General features: G+C 42.0%; 1 pseudogene; it reads right to left on the reverse strand.

Annotated features, from left to right (window-relative positions):
- Positions 1–12,170: 12,170 nt before the first annotated feature.
- Positions 12,171–12,734, reverse strand: LOC109684219 (activated RNA polymerase II transcriptional coactivator p15 pseudogene; annotated as a pseudogene).
- Between the last annotated feature and the right edge of the window lie 3,220 nt (positions 12,735–15,954).

A 15,954-nucleotide genomic window follows, 5' to 3' on the forward strand; every position in this document is an offset into this window, starting at 1 on the left:
CTGCTTGCAGCTAAACATCCCAACTGACAAGTAAACCCACATTCAATGGTCATATTGGATGGTGTCATTTGAAAGAGACCTGTTGTTACCAAACTGGTCACCAGCCATCTCTTGTGAATTCTAAGTCTGGTGTGTTAAAAAATCAAACTATTTTAGCTTTTATTAATTTGGGTCTCCATGGTGAAGGAAGTATGAGACTCAATTAAATTGTTACAATAATTCTCCTTAAAACACACATGAAACAGTCTAAGAAAACAAGAACTTAGCTCATCTCTCCTTTTCAGTTGCTAAGAATGTCCTCAGTGACCCAGTTACTATACTAAAGACCTTCCTTTTCAAAGCACAGTGGACAGCCAGTCAATTCAGAACACATTCCAGCCGTCATATGATTCTTTCCTGTTTCCCATAGATGATACCACTTCATTGTAAGCTTCATGCACTGTCACCTTCTTCTCTTATGCCAACCTTATACAGTGGATGTTCCTGAGACCTTGGCTTGGGGCCAGCTGAGTAAGTTTGAGTAATAGCTAGTCCTGTTTAGATTCTATGGGGAGTTCCTTGATGGATGAGGCTGTGAGTGAAGCCCAAAGTCTCAGGCAGAAGTGATGTGAGCAGAACCATGCTCTCCGCTTGGCAAGTTCTGATTCTGTTCGGGCCTCAGTGTCATAACAGATGCCTGGCACCAGCCCTTTAGTCTTCAGAGACCTCTAAACTAAAACCACTGCCACAAATCTTAATTTCTCTACCCTTCTCACCCTTAGCACCTTTTTTCTTCTGTTAATCAATAAAAATAGTAACTGCTTATAATGAACACATACCATCAGTCTTGCAGCAAGCTATATATTATAATTTAATCCTCCTATCTCCTTTGCAAGGTAAATATTATTACTCCTAGTCTATTTTCTGTTGCTATAAACTTACTATCATAGACTAGGTAATTTATAAAATACAGAGGCTTACCTAGTACATGGTTCTGGAGGTTGGAAGCCCAGGATAATGGTGCTTGCATCAGCTGCCCTCACCAGGCTTTTCTGCTGATTCCTGGCTTAGTGGAGAGCATTGCATGGTGAGACATAGCAAGTGTGCCACAGAGAGCTCAATCCTATCACAGAGCTACTCTAGGTATAACCCATTAATCCATAAGTAGATTAATCCATTTGTAAGGGACAAGCTCTTATGACCTGATCACCTCCTAACAGTGTCACCTGGTCCCACCTCTTTCCTCCCAGTGGAGATTAGATTTCAGCAGGAGTTTGGTGGGGATATTTAAATCATCACAATTCCCATTTTAGAGATGAGAAAAGACAGATGAAGAAAAGCTAGGGGAGTTCTCATCCTAGAGTAGGGGGATGAGAAAAATTGATGTGACAAGGAAGTTAGTCAGTGCTGTACCAGGAAATGTTAGACATCAGCCTTGCAGGGCCAAAAGCCATGATTCATCTTACCTGCCTATTTCCATAGTGTAAACATTACCCCAGAACTGATTTCAGGTCTCCAGTGTGAGGTCACTGAGAAGAGATAATGCACACTTGTCTCCTACAGGCAGATAAAAGCTAGACCTAGTACTTCTATGGCTTGCAGATGGGTATGTTAGGGGTCTAGCCCAAATCTAATTTGCCTATTTGGGTGGTATTTTGGCTCTGTGATCCTCTTATAGTTTGCTAAAAGTGTAGTGTCAGGCTGGGGGTGTAGCTCAGCCTAGAGTGCTTGCCTAGCATGTGCAAAGCCCTGGATTCTATCCCCAGCACCACAAATTTTAGAAAGAGAATGGATGGAAGGAAGGAAGGGATGGTAGGTAGGTAGGAGGGAGGGAGGGAGGGAAGGAAGGAAAAACACTGTCTTGGAAGAGTCAATGTGTAGTATGTCTGGTGATAATTTGCCCAAATCTTATTCTGACTCAGAGGTTTATATTAGTTGTGGCTGTGCCCACTCAGTGAAGGATACCCGAGCTTCTTGCCAGGTCAATGGGCATACCCTCTCCACATGAAGTTACACTTAGACAGAGGGAAGCTGTGGCAGTGGCAAATCTTCATGAAAGCAAACAGTTTAACTGCTTTAAGCACAGCAGTCTTTCTGCTGTGACTTAGAGTCTCACTAAGATAAGAACTTTATTTCAAGAATGATTAACTCTGCAGGTATGCAAAATATGACTGACCAAATAAAATTTAATTATATGGTTTTCTTCCTGCCAGCTACATGCCTTTTCATCATTCTCCTGTGTCTGAGATGTTTGCTTTTTTAAACAAAAAACAAACCACTTCTTGTTTAAACCCTGCTCAGACTTACCACACTTAGCCTCACCAAGAGGAAGATACGTAAAAGGACAATAAGAGATGCTGGGTTCTCTGCTTCTCAAACAACTCTGCATGGAACAATGCGTCAATGTGTCATTAGAAAGGAGATGGACTTGTAATTGTTAGTAACTCTCAAAAAAGTTCCAAATCTTTTATGTTAAGTTAATGGAATTAGACGTGATATTTGGCAGCTTCAGTATGGAATGATGTCATAGGTAGGCATGCGTGGGCTGGGAACCTCTTCCATTCTTTCAGCAAGATATTATTGAAAGTCTCTTAGGTGCCAGACACTTTGCATGGGCCCGAGGACATAAGGAAGAATAAAACAGAGGCCAAGAACTGGGGATGAAGTGGTTGAAGAACACCATCCAGGACTGGCAACATGGCCTGAGGCCCCAGCACCACCCGCAGCCTAGTGGTCACTAGACACAGCCACACCTGTTCATTTACCTGTCTTCTATGACTGATTGAGTTCCAGTTGATATGAGTAGTTGGGACTCACAAAATCTAAAATCCAGATCGGAACCTATTCTGAGGAACACATTTTAGGCAATTTTGTCCTTGTGTGAGCATTGTGGAGTGTACTTACACAAACTGTTTTATAGTAAACTTTTTTTATATGTATAGAGAGTACACGCTAAAATAATGATAAAAATAGTATAGTAAATACATAAGCCAGTAACAGAGTTGTTTATTGTCATTGTCAAGTGTTATTCATGATATGTAATTGCACATGCCATAATTTTACACAACTGGCAGCTCAGCAGGTGTGCTTGCATCTGCATCACCACAGACATTGAATCATGTGTTGTGCTATGACCTCAGAGTGGCTACGATATCACTAGGCCATAGGAATTTTTTAGCTCCATTATAGCCTTATGGTCCCACCATCATGTTTATGGCCCACTGTTGACCAAAATATCACTATTCAGTAGGTGACTGCATTTACACCTGGTGCCAAAGAGAAGTTTGCCAGCTTCTGGCCTAAGGAGAGATGATGCAGGCTCAAACTAAGGTGCTAATGAGAAAAAAAAATGAGGAGACAGAATCAAGGGAAATTTAGGAAGTGGAATTTATAGGGCAGTGGTGGGGGCTGAGAAAGGGAGTAGGACCAAAGAGAACACTCAGCTTGTGGGAACCCAGACTGAGGGACCTCTGCTTCCAGGCTATCTCCTTCCTATCCCCAGAGCACCTGGCATACCCAGCATATCCTCAGGCCCCAAAACACAAACTATATATTTTTTGAAAATACCCCATACAAATTTATTCCAAAGAGTTTAGGACAGATAATGTCTCCACTGAGCATCTCTTTTTTGAGCTAATAGTTTATGAGAATATTATCAACTACTTTATTTAATGCTGTCATTGGAATCAATAGGAGACCAGCAAGTCACAGAAAATAGAGCAGTATTGAACTTGGCAAGTTAAAGCCTATAAAAATGCTTTCCTAATTGTTATCATGACTAGACTAAGTCAAAGTAAAGCACTATCATATCAATTAATTTTAGTACATTAAAAAATTAGCAAAGTGGCAGGTAGGTGATTTGGCAATAAATCTTTGCTTTATTTATTAGAAAATTTACAATAGGTTAAAGTCACCTCAGTAGTAACTACATAGGCCAGAGTACCAACTTGGTCTCCTCAGGCTCTTGCCGGTGGACAGTGGGAGACAATGAGACCAAGGACCCATAGAGGGAAACCGGGAGGGTTATGGCAGCAATCAAATTGGTTTCCTGGCATCCCTGTTTTTCCCATGGTTGCCTGTTTTTTGGTATAAATTCATTTGAGTTGAGTTGCTGGCTCTTGCAGAAAAATCCCAAGGGATAAAATGAGGTGAAGGAAGCCCCGAAGAGGGAGAGGTTACTTCCAGCTGTTGTTTCTAATGGCAGCTTGACGACTGGAGAGGTTTCTGCAATCAAGAGAGAAAGGGCATTGGGGGCAGCAGGTATAGCACACGCAAAGGCAGGGCAGGACCTGACTGATGAAATTGCATCTATGGGTGGGGGAACTGGAGAGAAAGAGAGAAAAGGAGAGCAACTGAAGAAGCACGGAGGAGACCAGAATATTTGTGATGAGCTGTGAATGCCGGTGAGGCCCTCAAGTCCAGGGTAAGGACTCACATTCTTTTATTCTTCCCTTGAGCAGAAATTAGTGTCCTGCCAGTGGCATTCTGTAGGACAGCATTGGACAGCTGGATGCCATGTTCAGCTGGTGTTTCTCTCTCATTACCCACCTCTCCCTTCTTGGTCTCTGTAATCAGGGCTTGCTTACTTATTCCTGATTGCCAGTGTCAATGACAAGAGATTTGGGGGGAATATGCTATTCAACACACTCTTAAATGAAGTATAGCAGTTTGGTTGGGTTTTCATTTACTTGGGACTGCTGCAAAAATTTTTAAAAAAAATATGTCCTGGGTCTGGCCCTGAGAATATAGAAGCTAAACCTAAAAAATGTAGGGGTGCGTATGTGCTGTTCACAAATGAGGGAGTCAGTTACTGAATGACAAGATGTCTCAGGTTTCTGACAGGAGTTGACTCTTTGTCTTTTTTCAAGATTTTAAGTAAAAAGCAATGCATAATTCTTGTAAATACTTTCTGAGCATCTTGCAGTCCTACAAATCACTGCAACAATAAATAGGAACGAGGAACAAACCCGGACATCTCTAGTATTTGTGCAACTTCCTTTGAGTCTGTAATCACTTTAAAATAAGCTTTTTAATGGGCCAAGGTCTGTGACTGAATAGCTCCAGAACAGCTGAATAGCTGGGTGCTATTTCCCTCTAGCGAGAGCTACAGTCCATATAGTTATTCCAAAGTTTTGTAGTCCCTTTTCATAGGTGACTTAGGACTCACTCTCCTATGTAATAACCACACACCACATGGCTAAATTGTTTGATTTCTCAAGGGATCAGTTTTTGGGAGACCAAAACAGTCTGAGGAGACCATGGGTGGAGATGAGAATACACACAAGAATTCTTGGTTACTTTGGCTGAAAAGCATGTTTTGAGTCAGCATGTCCTGTGACGTGCTGGCCAGATAGAACCCAAACACCTAGCGCTCTTTCCTGTTACCAATTATGCCATCTGTGGACTCTGAAAACACTATGACCTGCTGTACCTCTGAGGCTACAGGGTGGGGCTTAGCATGGCACCAGTGCAAGACAGTGGGGAGGTAAGAGAGCAACATGCTGGTACCTGCCTGGGATAGGAAAGCGCTCTGTCTTGGCTATAGTGGTGCTTACACACTGCATGCATATGTCAAAGCTCACAGGATGCACCCCTAAAAAGAGTTCAAATTTTTGGTACATCTCAACAAGCTTCTTTTTTATTGTACATATAAGCATATTCACTGTAAGAAATGACAATAAAAAAAGAAGCTCAAAAGAAGAACATTAGGAATTGAGGCATGTCTCAATGGTAGAGATGATTATCAGGCCCTGGGTTCAATATCTAGTACGATAAGAAAACAAAAGAACATTAGTATCGCATAACATTGAGAAATACTCTCTCATTATTAGTATAATAGAGTTGAGATTGCACTTTCCATTTTATGCTCATGTTCTAAACTTAAATTTTAATGTCTTGGTAGTATGCCACCATGTAGATAAGCAAAACTTATTTCTTCTCCCCATTTGGGAGAAATTTATAGTTTTCTTTTTTTCCTTTCTGATTCATTAACAAGACTCTATTTCATCAGTAACCATGATATTGCAGTATTGTGAATAGACATGTAATAGTCCCTAATTGGTGTATTTGATAAAAAGATGTTAACACTTTTGGGAATCCTGGCACAACTGAGCATAGTGTTTTGATTTTCCTCACAGGTGACCAGTCATCACTCTTTGGAAGGTACTTTTTTTTTTATTTTTAAGTACTTGAAACTCATATGGAGCCAGGACTTGTAATGAAGGAGACAGGCAAGTAGTGGCATATCATGTAGGTAATATGACCACATTTCTTTCTTTCTTTCTTTCTTTTTTTATGGGACTGGGGTTTGAACTCAGTGCCTACACCTCGAGCCACTCCACCAGCCCTTTTTGGCAATGGGTTTTTTCGAGATAGGGTATCTCAAACTGTTTTCCTGGACCAGCTTTGAATGCGATCCTCCTGATCTCTGCCTCCTAAGTAGCTAGGATTACAGGCATGAGCCACTGGCTATGACCAAATTTCTAAAAAGTTCTATGAACTGCTTCTAAAGTTAACATTGAAGGAGAGGGCTGTAGGGTGCTTTCAGCAATTGATGCACAGCTCCATGAGACTGTGAGGTCACTGTGACTGTGAAGGGCAGTGCTCATATAGAAGAGAAATGCCACACCTTGGCTTTGTAAAGAACCAAAATAATTTTCTCTCTGCCCTTCTGATTTCTTAGCAGGGATGGACCCTGTGATGAAAGACAGATTAACAGGAGAAAAGTCACCAAGTTTATTCACACATTATACTTTGTATGTACATGGGAGACATCCAGGGAAATGAGCATATCTCAGAGGTGGCTTAGAGTTTGAGCTTGCACCATTTTTAACTGAAATAAAGGAATAAGGGGCTGATTATGGGGAGGTGATCAGGAAAAGACTGCAAACAAGAGCAAGAGCAAGGTTTGTTATGTAAACTTAAATCAGTCTTCTCCATTAGTAGGAGTTTCTGGCCATTTCACCTCTTTTCTCCCCTGGTACAAAAAAGGGATATACCCTTCACAAATAGATATTTCCTTTATAGATGTGTTTTCCTTACAAAAAGCTGTTTTCAGAGTTTCTCCTGTGTCTGCAATGTCTCCAAATAATTCTTATGTCAGAGAGGCATGTGGGGATATATTCTGGTCTTCTCAGTTATTTTGTGAGGTGGCATGTTCTGGTTACTAATGTGTCACCATACCTTCATCTTAGGTACATTCACCCATGTGTGTTTGTATGGGGGTACTTTTGCTATATGTGTGTGGTTATTTATTTACATTACTACAGCATTTCTTGGTGTGGTGGGGAGTGAGCCAGGTGCAGTTCTGCACCCACTGTCACACTGTCATTATGACTTAGCATCAGGGCCTGGAATGCACTTCCACAGGAATTGCCCTTCTGGGATGTGAACATTTGGGCCTTGCCTGGCCTGTGCCATCACCACCTGGGATGAGTAATTTGGGAGAGTCAAAGCTGAGTGTTGTCCCACGTGAACCTTTTCAGTGTAGGGCTGGCTCTTCCCTGGTGCCTGGGTAGTTTTGTGTGGTTGATGTAATTTTATTACAAACTTGAATGCCATAAAATAACATAGTTCTTAAGGCTGGAAGGGGCTGTGCTGTCTCTGAAGGCTCAGCAGAAAGATCTGACCCATGCCTGTGGCTGATGGTGAAGCTTGGTGGTCCTTGACTTGAGGATGCACCATTCTGATCTCTTCCTCTTATTTCATGTGATGTCTTCTCTTGTGTGTATCTCTGCCTTTGTCTCTTCTTGTAAGAACATCAGTCACATTGAATTAGGGGCCCACCTTGCTCTAGTATGACCTCATCTGTGACATCATCGAAGACCCATTTCCATATAAGGCCATATTCACCAAGGGTTAGAACTTCAACCTATCTTTTTAGGAAACACAATTCAACCCACAACCATGCTTTTCTTTCTTTGTCCCTATTATGAGGATATAAGATGCAGAGCAGCTGCTTTTCCTAAGATGTTTATGTCAAATAATCTATAGGCTGAGATTTGGCACAGCCCCAGCTGCAGGAGAGAGTGAGGAGGCACGATGCAGCTTAGCTGCTTTTCCTAAGTTGTTTAGAAGCAGGAAAGCAGGTTTCTCCTGTAACAATGTCGCGCCCCTCCCTGAGAAATGTTGCTCCACCTCCTTGTTTACCACTGGGTATAAAAGACTGGCTGAAGGTGGACAGAGGCCTTTTGGATGAAGGGAGGCTTGCTGAAGGGAAAAGAATTGCTGAAGGAGAATTGCCAAAGGGGAATTGCTAAAGAGGGGTTGATAGAATTGGTTGGCAGCTTGTGAGGGAATGGCTGCTGTTGATTGTCTGCAAGTCTGAGGGCCAAAACTTTAAGAAATCTAAAGAGAGAACATGGGACAGTGCAGGTGTGAGGGCAAAGACCTTAGGACAGATTATGCTAAGGAAAAGCTAAGAGAAAACATGGAACAGAGTGAGTCTAAGGCAAGAGGTTTTAAAGAATAGTGAAGCAAGGTTTTAAAGAACTGTAAAGGAGTAAGGCCTTAAAGAAGAAAGATAGAGAAAAGAAGCAGAGTAAGGAGAAGAGAAGTAAAAAGCAATGAGGATTGTATGTCTCTACCTGAGTGCCCAACACACCTGGCCCCAATGTTCTGCATGTCTGTCTGTCTATCCTGTGTCCTTTCTGCATCTACCATCACCCTCAGTTAGGCCCAGGTAGATTCAGTAATAACCAGGAGCGAGAGAAAGCTCACTCCAATAATTGGGGGCAGTCATAGTGCCACTACCCTCCAGTGGGTAGTGAGTGGCCAAGGGTTACTGCTCAACACCCGAGTGCATAGCACAGCCCTCAAGACAGGAGTATGCTGTGTCATCTACGGTGTCAGAACCACCAAGGCTGACAAACCGTGATCTGAAAGAAATGTTCCATAATGATTATAACTCTAACATTATTTTGGAAGGATATGGTTCAATCCTTAACAGATCTCCCACTTAATTGCATTACACCTTTGCCTTAAGGTTAGACATCTGACTCATTATGACATCATTACCATGATGATAATGGTCACTCGAGTGCATGGCAGTCTCACTTTGGGGATGGATGTAAGCTAGACAGAACAGGAAATGAGAAGCATCTATTTTAAATTGTGAATATTAATCATTGACTTAATGATTAATACCTGCAGCAAAGAAAACCAACAGGACTGGGAGAAGATCAATTGTATAATTTCAGAAATGCTACTTCCTCTGTAATAATGTCACATTCCATGTATTGGGGGCTGCATCCACCTTTTCACCACAGTACCAGCAGCACTCAGAGTGCTCCCTGGAGTGTTGCAGCTTCTGCGTCAGATCCTCTTCAGTGCGGCCTCCTCAGGTGCTTAAATCCTGCCCAGCTGAGAACTCTAGCCCCTGGCCCTACCATCCTAAGGGATTCACCCCCACCCCACCCCTCTGCTGGGTTTCTGAAACCCTGTTAGCCTCAGCCTGGCTCCAGGAACAGATGGCTATAAATGATGATAGTATCAATACATGTAATCCCAATTATGTGCCCATCATTATTCTAGGTCCTTTGTCTACATAAATCCATGTGCTATGATTTGGATGTGGTTTGTCCCCAAAGATTCATGTGTTGGAGGCTTGGTCCTCAGTGTGGTGATGTTGGAAGGTGTAGGAACACTTAATAGGTTCTTAAGAGGAACTTTGTGCAAGGTAATTAGGTCACTGAGGGTCCTCAGTTCTTGTCAAACTCCAGTTAGTTCCCTCATGAATGGGTTGTTAAAAAAGAAAAACTGGCCCTTCTTTGGTCTCTGGCTTGCTGTGATCTTCCCTTCTTTCACATGATCTATCATACTGTGATGTAGCTAAAAGGACTCTCACCAGAGCTGAGCAGATGCCAAGGCCATGCTCCAAAACCATAAGCTAAATAAACCTCTTTTCTTCAAGTGTTACCTAGCCTCAGGTATTTTCTTATAGCAAGATAAAATGACTAATGCATTGTATCATCCTCCTAATAACCTTTTGAAAAAGGTTATGTCACCACCATCATTTTACAGATGAAAAAACAGATAGACATCAACTAAAGCCCTACTTGACACAGATAATAATTAAGTATAAAAACAGTTACAGTAAAAAAGACAGATTAAATACACTTTGTAGGTTTGTTTGAAAAGTTAAGCCTCCATTTATGACACTATGTAAACAGAAAAATGCTTTCTTATTTCTTAACAGCTAGTTCTTGAACTTTAAACCAAAGTCAACCCCAGGCCCTGTGCTCACACTGCAATAGTGGTGATTTGGGCCCCATAGAATCCTGGTAAGGAAGAGCTTTCCTTCTGGCCTTCAAATCCCACCACCCAGCCATTACTTCCACACACTCCCATTTTTCTCCCACCCCACTCCTCAGCTCCACAGCATAGTTTCATCAGAAAGTTCTTCAATTCCTTTCTCACTCAAATACAGCTTTCTGTGGAAGAAATTACCATAAGAGAATCCCTACAGCTTGTCAAAATGATGAAGTAAGAATTACTCAGTTTTTTTTGATAATAATAAAGGCTGGAACCAGCACCACTTCCAAGGAAGTTGTTAGTAACAATGAACGTTTGAAGAGCTAAGCTGATGGCAGGATTCCAGGAGAGCGGAGAGGAAGAAAATGGATTGAACTGTGAGCCAGCAATGTCTGAGATGGTGAGGTCATTTTACATGAATGAGCGAAGGATCACATCAACACTGGCAGGTCAGGTTATAGCAACATCATAGAAAGTATGGCTTATTACCTTCAAAAGAATAAAGGCCATGACTTCATGTACATGTGACCTGGTCACCTTTATAGTAAAGGAGGACTCAGACCCTCTTTGGCCTTTCAGCTTAGATTGTGTGTCGGAAATTTTTGCCAGTAAAAAGAGACATAGAATCGGGCCATAACAACACATTTTAAGTGTTTGGAGAACACATTGCTTGCGTATTTTGGCTGTAGAGTCAAAACACAGACAAACGATTTAGCAGTCATGAAAAAACTACTGAACCTGCAGTAGAACTGGTGTGCATTGAGGGGCAGTCCAGTCACCTCTGCTAGGAAGAGCAGCTGCTGGAACAGGGAAGGGACAGGTCTGTTCAGCCTGGTGCTACCTCGTTTTGGCCAGAACTGACTTGTAGGTGTGTTTGGGTACGTATGTGCAAGAGTATGCACACACAAGTATTTGCCCATAGTTCCTTGAGATGGTGCTTGTTTTGGAACATACTTTGGGAGCCAGAGGGATCTACAGATGCATTTTCCAGGTCTGAGCTCCTGGAGACTCCAGATGTGCTCAACTGGAAAGGAGCAGGGAACAACATGTCAAGCAGAATGTGCCACTCTGAGCAACTGCAGAGAAATACAGGAGACCCTCCTCTGGGCAGGTTTCATATCTGTGAAAATGTGGTGATGATCATCAGATCTGCACTGAACTAGACTTTTTCTCCTTGTCATTATTGTTCCAAAAAAGATAGTGTAACAATTGTTTACATAACATTTAGTGGATAAGGTATTATAAATAATCTAGAGATGATTTAAAGCACCTGGAAGGATGTGTGTAGGCTAGATGCAAACATGATAGCATTTTATGTAAGGGACTTCAGCATCCAGAGTTTGGTATTGTACTGAAAAGTACTGACTCCATCCCATGAATTAACTAAAAGAAGGAGAAAAGCTTGGCATCTCTGTCTCCATTTTGTCCCTGTTTTCCTTTGCTCTGAACCATTCTTTTCTGCAGCCACCTTGGAATCCAGGAGGGACAGCAACAACCAATAACATCTTTAAGACAAGGGACCAAAACTGTCCCTAAGGAACAGAGGAGCTTTGCAGGACAGACCACCCCCCAAATGAGGACAATTACCTGTAATGATGAGGCCACAACCTGAAGCAGGAGTAATCATCTCTTGGGAACCAGATTGCTTCTCTCAAGTGATGACAGTGACAACAATCTCTCTGGAACCCCTTCTCTGGAACTGAAATAATGACCAACCAGGCCACACCTGTGACTAGGACTGTTTAGCTGTGCATACCTTTGTCCCTTGCCCTAATTTGTCTATTTAAAGCTAAAGCTCACATCTGTACCACAAAGATGACTGAAGACAGGGAGCACTTACTTTCCCCTTCCCACAGAGTATGCTGGGCTGTGTAATAAATCTCTTTTTTTGTAATTACTTGATTTTATTTTACACTAGGTGAGGGACACAAAGCAGTTCTTCTTAATAAAGTTGATAATTAGCTTCACTCAGAACATTCATCATACAAATTGTTACACAATCCAAATATACAATAACTTGGAAAACAAAACAAAAGCCAATATCAAAAGACAGATTAAAATAACTAGAATAGTACAGGTTTTATATGGCTCAGATTTTACAGTTTTCTTACTGCATCATCAATGTCAGAAATCTGTTCCTTCAGCTGGCTCCATTGCTCCGGATTTAAAGAAATACCTTTTCTTCCTGGTTTCATTTCACCTTCATGATCCATCCAATATTCTCTACTATCAATTAGAACTTTCCCTTTAAAGTCCTGAACACTGACATATCTCATTTTCCCAATCTGAAACATGTTATTGTCTCTGCTCCTGCTGCTCTGCTTGGAAGATGCCAGAGCTCTTGAGGTTTCACCGTTCTTAGCTTCTGTACAGGTTTTTCTGGAGCAACATGCTTTTTCTTCTTCAACTTCACTGTCAGAATCACTTCCAGAAGAGCTTGAAGAAATAAGTTCCTTTTATTTAAGCACTGATCCACTTCTGCGGTTGAATAGCCTCTCGCTCATCTGGACTCATAAATCTCTTTTTTCTGCCCTTCACCATGTCTCTTTATTTGGTGTATAGTGTGAGTGACTAGACCTGACATGAAATCCCAGGAGTTTGGGCCTGAACTCCATTTCAGTATTGCCCTGCAACCAACTCTCAACAGATACATCTTTAATCAAATAACAAAAAGTACAGAATGGTGCACATAGTATGGTGCATTTGTGTAAGATGGGAAGCAAGTAAGAACATGTATTTGTACTTGCTTATACTTAGGTATAAAGACATATAAGAAACTAATAAAACTCATTACCTGTAAGGGAGCAGAGGTGGAGGAGAAACAGGTGGGACGACACTTCTCTCCTATGCAACTTAAACTTGGAAGTTGAAACATCTCTTTAACAAGGGCCTTTGAATCATGTGATTGCATTATTCTTCAAAAAACTTAATTACAACAGATGAAGAAATAAAGGTTTTCTCCATTCAACACTTTCACTGCATGGGGACAGGCCTGAGGGACTGGTGAAGCATTTCATGATGTTGAACCTGAGCCCACAGAGTTCCAGGGGCTTACCTTAAAGTCACACCATTGGTGTCAGGATTTGAATCCAGAGCTCTTCATTTCTACTGCAGGCCCTCTCCACCTCATACCTTTCCGGGGTAAGAGACTATTTACTCCAGGGCCTTTTTAGACGGAGTAAGGGTATGAGAACCCCCTGATCTTTCCATATCATTTGACAACTTCCAAAAACCAGTTGTTGAAGAATGGAAAAAACAGCATCCCTTCCTGTTTAATAGGTTCAAGGGCAGGGCTTTATGACTTTGGCCCTCTATCCGTCTTTGCCTAGACACCCCTGAGGCCACTGCCCAGGCTGGTGTCTGTCACTCCCCCACCCACCCACAGGATGCAGGCGCTTTCTCTCCGGCTCCAGGCGCTCCCTCTGGTGACTCAGAAAGAAGCCAGAGCTCCTGAAACCTGAGTTTCAAGAGGGAGTGGAGAAGCAGGGATCCCAGGTGCAGGAAGCACCCTTGTCTGTCCTGAATCTACTTCCAAATCTGCTTTTCAATTCCTGCCACTTGGCCTCCCTCCCACCCCCCACCCCGCCCTGGAGTTTCAGAAGGACAGGCAATTTCTGTTGGACCATGCCTGAGAAACCATCTTGATTAGTGGTCATCAAACCCTGGGGGCTTGTCACAAGGCAGAATAGTCACAGGTTCCCTAGGAACCTGGAGCCGGGATCAACTCCAGGGTGCGGCCACCCTGTTGGCCTTTTTTTGCCTTACCAATGAAGAGGAGAGGATGTTCCAGGACCTGTGACTGCACTATGGCCTGCCTCTCTGCTGAGAATTTCCTACTGAATCATCAGCCCTTGACCTTGAGTAATACAGGACTCCTTTTAAGGGCGGGGGATGGGAGGCACTGCTCACTGGTGCCCAACGATATGCTTTATTCTCAGGGTTCATCCACTTTACCTTGTAGTCTAAAGTCTTTACCTTTTGTCTTCTGACTGTTAATTATTAGTCCATGGGAGAAGTCTCACTTCAAAACTAGACAATATTTGTATTGTTATTGAAACAAAAGCACCAAATTTTAAATTCTCACAGAATGATACAGAGCTCTATAAACACAGACAACTCATGCTCACACGCAAGTATTCTACCAACTGATCTACACCCCAGCCTTCTCTAACGTATCTTCTAAAGTGATAAAAGTGCAGAAAAACATAAATTTCACTTACATTTTTAGAAAACTCATAAACTCAGCTCCACTTGTCCATGAGAACAGTCACGTGTTTGGGGCAGGGACGAACTATATTCATGGACAGAGGTCCCAGAAGATTACATCACCTGGTGACATCATAGGCAGCTTAGTTTGGGCAAGTATATGTTATGATGTTTGCCCAACAGCAAAACTGCTTAACTACACATTCCTCAAAATATATTCCCAACACGGCGCTGCAGGTATGGTTCAAATGTTAGAGCATCTGTAGCAAGCATGAGGCCCCATCATTAAGCAAAATATGACTCTATGTAGAAGTTCAAACCCCATCATTAAGCAACATATGACTCTATATAGAAGAACTTGAGGGTGTCTGTGACCTTAAAGAAAAAATATATGACAATGTACACAAAGTGATGACAGTAGTTACCTTAAGAATGGGATTAAGCAATAACTAAGCTTTTTGTTTATATCTGTAGTATTTTAATATTTTACAGTATAACCACAAATTACCTATATAGTTAAAAATAAACCTTTTTCATTGAACTCCCAGAAAAAGCTAAAGGACACCAGTTCAAGAAACTCCCCTTCCCTCTGCCTTCCTTATGACTCAGCTCTTTTCCTCATCTCATTCCTTCACACTGTGATAAGGGAGGAAGAGCCAGACTAGATCCAGGCACACAGGACCTTGGATTGAGTAAAGTCACTGCTGCGCTCAAGTTGCATGACCTTGAATAAATTTCTTAACCTCTTAGAGCTTAAATTCTTCCCAATTAAGTGGGGATGATACCTGAGTTCTTTAAGGAACTATTCTCTGAGCATCTGCCTTCCTCCTTCACACCCTAGTCTAGGTCAAAATCATCTGTTATAAATTCTCATGAAACTGTTCCTTCTCCCCAGAGCACCAGATTAGATTATATCTTTGAATGAATTAGTGCAATTATTTAACCAGTCTTCTCCTGTCAGTTAAGTTCCTTGAAGCAGATTCTACATAGCTTTTTATTCATTTTGCAACCTCTCCAACAGCTAGTATAATGCCTGTCACCTAATTGAAGCTCAGTTAGATATGTAATACATGGATAAATAACCTACTTCACTAGATTATTGAGAATTGGAATTGTGGTGAATTACAGAGGCTTAAAAATTCTCTTCCATTTTCTCCACCAAGAGTGTAGTTCTTTTTCTCGAACCTGGACTGGCCCCATTATCCACTTGATCAACAGAACAAGGCAGAAGTAACATTGTGTAATTTCTGAGGTTGGGTTTCCATTGGTCTGCAGCCTCTGCGTTCCTGCACTATGAACCCAGAACACTTGCTGTGAAAAGGCCACGTGGAGGAGAGCACATTGTAGGTACAGCCCAGCTGAGTTCCCCGCCAGCAGCCAGTGTCCCCAGGGGACATCCAGATGATGTTTGCAGTCATAATAAGTGGGTGTTTTTTTAAGCCACTTATTTTATGACATGGGAACAGATAATCCAAACACGTGTAAAAAATCCACTCACATTGGAAGATCTGTCAATTG

The sequence above is a fragment of the Castor canadensis genome, chromosome 8, assembly GCF_047511655.1.
Source record: "Castor canadensis chromosome 8, mCasCan1.hap1v2, whole genome shotgun sequence".
Lineage (NCBI taxonomy): Eukaryota > Metazoa > Chordata > Mammalia > Rodentia > Castoridae > Castor > Castor canadensis.